The sequence below is a fragment of the Salminus brasiliensis genome, chromosome 3 (assembly GCF_030463535.1).
Source record: "Salminus brasiliensis chromosome 3, fSalBra1.hap2, whole genome shotgun sequence".
NCBI classification, from domain to species: Eukaryota; Metazoa; Chordata; class Actinopteri; order Characiformes; family Bryconidae; genus Salminus; species Salminus brasiliensis.
Genome location: NC_132880.1, coordinates 38,183,414 through 38,188,778, shown reverse-complemented (window position 1 = coordinate 38,188,778; position 5,365 = coordinate 38,183,414).

The following is a 5,365-nucleotide window of genomic DNA, read 5'->3' as shown; positions in this document are numbered from 1 at the left end:
GATGGTTTGACAGAGGTTGAAGTAGGCAGCCTGGATATTCACGATGAGAAATGAATAAGCACAACCATATTAATGTGTTTGATATGGATTGAGCTTTAATCCGCAGCTCATTTCTAACATTTGTTTGCCCAAATGTTTGCAATAGTAAAATACTGTGGCAATAGTAAAATACTGTGCTTTTAGGTAAAAAAATGTAGTTAAAGCAACACTATGTAGCATTTTACCTTTTAAAAACAGCTTCAAACTTATTGTGATGCTCCACTGACCTGTAAGAAGAAGAGTAGCATAGCTCAGCACGCTGCTAACTGCACTATGTCACTTTGGTGAAGCAGGCAGGATAATGTAAAAAAAATGGCAATTTTCCACATTGTTGCTTTAAGTTATTCCATAAAATATTCAAAATGTTGAGTTATTTGATCATATTTTAAATAGGAAGTTATAATAACACAATAATACAGATTTATAAGTTCAGTTATTAAATTGGAACTTCTTTGTGTCACAGTAAGTGTATGAACTTTGTTCCTTCTTTGCTGCAGAAGCAGCCTTTAGTCTACTGCGAAGGCTTTATACTAGATGTTTACAGTAAGGATTTGATTGCATTGAGCAACAATAGCATTAGTGGTAGGTCAGGTACTGATGTTGGACAATTAGTTCTAAATTATAAATGCCACTTAAACCCATCCCAAACCTATTGAATGGTGCTAATTGCCAGCATGTCTGTATACTTTTGTATACTGTCTGTATGCTATGAGTATTAGTAATAGCCACCATTTGTTTTATAAAGGTCAAGAGTCACATTTATTTGTATGTATTCAATGATCTTCTCTAAGCGTTATTCTTTGAATGCAGTAAAGTAAAGTAGGCCTTGTTTAAGCTTTTATTCAACAAGGCATAGGCATCATAGGCATGGATGTCCAGCCAATATTAGGATTTCAATGATTTTCTGACCTGTTCTTTTTCTGTGGAGAAATGAGTTACAACATACATATTTTGGTGTTTTTTCAATTAATGTAATATTCTGAAATATACATAAATTATATATGACCATACTTAGATACTATGTCTTTTATCTTGACAAAGCCATGGCCTCTTAACTTCCTGACAGTGATTAAGATTGACTACAGCTGGTACTGGTTCTGTGCTTACTTAAAAAAAGGTATGTTTAACAGCACTCATTGGATTAACCAACACACAGTACAATGGGAAAGCCCAGTAATCCTAGTGCAAATCTGAGAAGGAGGTTCATGGAGTTACACAAGTCAGGAATGTCTCTCTAAGCCATTTCTAAACAAATGCTAATTCTGAGATCTTACAAGTTCACAGTTGTAGTAAGGTTTAAGTCATTGGAAGGTGTAGCAACTTTGTCAAGATTTAAAATAACACCCAGACTGCCACCCTCAGTTGAAAGGAAATTGGTTTGGAGGGTCAGGAACATCCCAAGAATCACCAAGACAGTGAAAGCTGCTGGGACACAAGTGTTACTGTCAAGCGGACTTCCCCATGATCTGAGAGGCTTGCCTTCTAAGAAAGAAGTCCCTGCTTCAAAAGTCTCTTCTCCGAGTAAATGGTCGCCCAGCCCGACCTGCTGAAAGACTGCCCGCTGAGCTCTACCTGCATCAGACCAGCTGCCACCACCCATGCCAGACCAGCAAATAATAATAAATAAATAATTTACAATAACAATAACAATATTATTTACAGCAAATGACTCTTAAATGCACATGGGGGGGGGGGGGGGGGGGGTATTGCACATAGTATTTTTGCATTGAGGGACCTCTATTCCCTGAACATGTGTGTGTAGTTAAGTGTGCGTGTATGTGGTCTGCTGGGAGCAGTGCTGGTTGTGGAGTCTGACGGCAGCAGGAAGGAAGGACCTGCGATACCGCTCCTTCACACACTTGGGGTGATGCAGACGGTTGCTAAAGGAGCTGCCCAGTGCTGCCAGAGTCTCATGCATGGGGTGGGAGCTGTTCTTCAGCATGGATGCCAGCTTGGCTGTCATCCTCCTGTCTCACACCACCTGCACTGGGTCTAAGAAGCACCCCAGGACAGAGCCGGCCCTCTTTATGAGTTTATTCAGTCTCTTCTTGTCTGCCATCGAGATGCTACTGCCCCAGCAGACCACTCCATAAAAGATGGCAGATGCTACCACTGTGTTGAAGAAAGTCCTCAGGAGTGCTCCCTGCACTCCAAAGGACCTCAGTCTTCTCAGTAGGTAGAGTCTGCTCTGGCCTTTCTTGTAGAGTGCAGCAGTGTTAACTGACCAGTCCAGTTTGTTGTTCAGATGAACACCCAGGTATTTAGAGTCCACACTCTCGATGTTCATACCCTGGATGTTCACTGATGGAGGGGGGTGTCTGCACCTGCGGAAATCCACCACCAGTTCTTTGGTCTTTCCAGCGTTTATCTGGAGGTGGTTCTGCAGACACCAGTCCACAAAGTCCTGGATCAGTTCTCTGTACTCACTGTCCTCCTCATTGGTTATGAGGCAGACGATCGCGGAGTCATCAGAGAACTTCTGGAGGTGACAGGTCGGTGAGCTGTACATGAAGTCAGCAGTGTACAAGGTGAAGAGGAACGGTGCCAAGACCACTCCTTGAGGGGCTTCTGTGCTGCTGACCACCAAGTCAGAGACACAGTCCCGTGCCCTCACATACTGTGGTCAGTTGGTGAGGTAGTCCAGTATCCAGTTATTAATTAGAGATTTAAGGTGTTTTCACATACTAAGAGAATTTTTGCACTGCAGCTGTTTGCCCACATCTATTGATTCTGGCACATAAATATCACTACTGCAGCATATGGTCTACAAAGGCTGGAGGCTCCTCTGAGAAACAGAAAAGGAGTCCACTTAATCCAAACAGCAGAGCACTTTCACACTCACACTCGCTCCTGTATCTACACCATTACTGGAAAATTAGAGGTTTATTTGGTGCACAATAAGACACTCAACTGCAACATGAACACGTTTTTATTGGACATTTGACAGGACTGCAAGTGGCAGCATGGAGTCAAGTGTAAAATGTTGTATGACTAATATACTGTAATCAAATGGCCAGTAGCTAAATTCTTTGGCCCAAACAGATCTGATCTGCTTAATCTGTAGGCCTGAACGCTTTTCAGCAGTTCCTCAAATAAAGCTAGATCATGCAATATCCTTTGAACAGCTGATGTTGAAACTGTACTTCTTACCACTCTGCTGTGCCTGTTCTTAGAGGTTACAGAAGATGGCCTGGAAGAGGACTGGAAAGTCACTGGCCCCTGACTCCTAACTTATTTTCTCCCTAGGCGTTGAGGTGGCTGCCTAGTAGTCAGAGTGTGCATGATCACCACTTTAATTAAGTTCTCACAGCCAAGGAAGGGTTAAATGTGGGGGTTGAATTCTGTTGCGCAAGCATAATCAGATTCTGAGGTCACTGGCCTGCTTGACCTTTGCAGCAGCTTTGTCACTTTCCTCAAATCGTACGCACATTTGGCTCACAGCAGGTACAAAATCATAACAGACCGTCAGGGGGCCCCATGAAAAGATATTACACTAGGCCTCACAACTCTACAACAAATCTGCCAGAATCCTCAATTAATTATTTTTAGGCCACTAGAGACCCCTGCAGACATGCTTGCTTTGTAATTTTTTTTTTAAGGCCAGTGCTTCAACACCATACCATGCAATTTTAGTTTAAGTTTAATGACATACAATTAATAAGTGCACTATTGGGCAGTACTGCATTTGTAAATGTAATCCAGCAGATGGCGCTATGGGCTGTAATAAAAGATGCTGGAAGTACTTGTTGCCTCTCACAAGGAGCATGGGAAATTAAGCAACAACTGAAAGTCAGGTACATGATCAACTACGCTTTCTCCAGCTCATGAGCTCTCACCACAAACAGTTCTAATTAGCTTTTTTTCTTATGGCTCTCCAAGGTTCTCAGTCCTGGTATGGGAGGACCATTGCCCCGGCCCATTTCAGTTTCCCCTGATCCCCAACACATCTGATAAAGCTAAAGAGCAACCACTTTTTGAGGTGAGCTGGTTGTTAGAAGCCAGTGGTATATACGCTGTATAAAGCTATATAATTCTGTAAAATATTTGCATTTCAGTTGAGAAAGCGTCTTAAACATCAGATTAAACTATAAACAAAATAGCACTGTTGTAAAAATTTTGGAACTATAAAATGAATTCATCACATTATCCAGAGCATTTAAAAGATGTTACGCAGGTAAGGCCGCGTTCACATTACCAAGCTGAAATGACACAAATCTGATCTTTTCAAATCGGATACGTATCTGATACAAGGTCATGCGACATAGCTAAACATGAACAGTCAGATTTTGTGCGTTTTTGTCTGTACACATGCTTTTAGTGTGGTCATAATTAGCCCCCGGCCTCACAGTAAAACAACAATACAACTAAACTTTAAGATTCTCCATATCATTCATCCAAGTAATTCTGCATTAACTAAATACTGTGGTGCATGCTATTGTTAACATCTGGACATCTGTAAAATGTAAGTATAAATGAGTTTTTTTTTTAGGAAAAAGTTAGGACACCCTATGCTAGAAAAGCTGGTCATCACCTGACAGAACGTTATTCCCCACTCCTCCATGCAGAAATCTTTCAGCTGTGAGACACATTTTCCTCGAGCCAAGGTGGTCTTTTGTCTTTTTTTTTTTTTTTTTAACAGCAAGGGTTTCCTCCTTACACATGAAAATCAAACATGTGATAGTAGATGTTGTACTTTCACACCAGCTATGGCAAGAGCTACCTGTAGAACCTGCAAAGACATTTCAAAATTTTAAGGCTTCTTTAAGCAGGTTGTGGTCCACTGTTGGACGGAACAAGGCCGACCAAGACCTGGCCGCATTGGCAATTGTTGCACTGAAGGACCCAGAAAGCTCTCTGGATCTCACCATGGTAATAACACTCAGTTTACCAATCAAGAGCGAACCAAGCTAAGACAAGCTCCTCTATAATTTTCTACAGCTGATTTACTGCACTGGATTTTGTCATTTCAGGCATTTGAAGTAGTAATAAATGTGGGGTGTCCTTACTTGTTCCTCGCAGGAAGGTAGTATTTTTATCAAATTATGGTTTACATGATTACAAAGATACATTTCTAGAATATTGTTAGATTTTTGATGTAAAGAAAGTGTCCTGTTTTCTCTCCTCTTAATTCAGATAAAGGGCACTTATATTTATAAATGTAAACAGTCAAGAACTAGACAAAAATCCAACACAAAATGATAAACAAGGCCTGTAATGTGAACGCAGAATCAAATATAGTGCTGAGAGTCTCAAAAACTATACTTGGTGTATCATGATGGCCAAGATGTTTCCAACAGGGACAAAATACAGAAGAATTCAGAGGTAG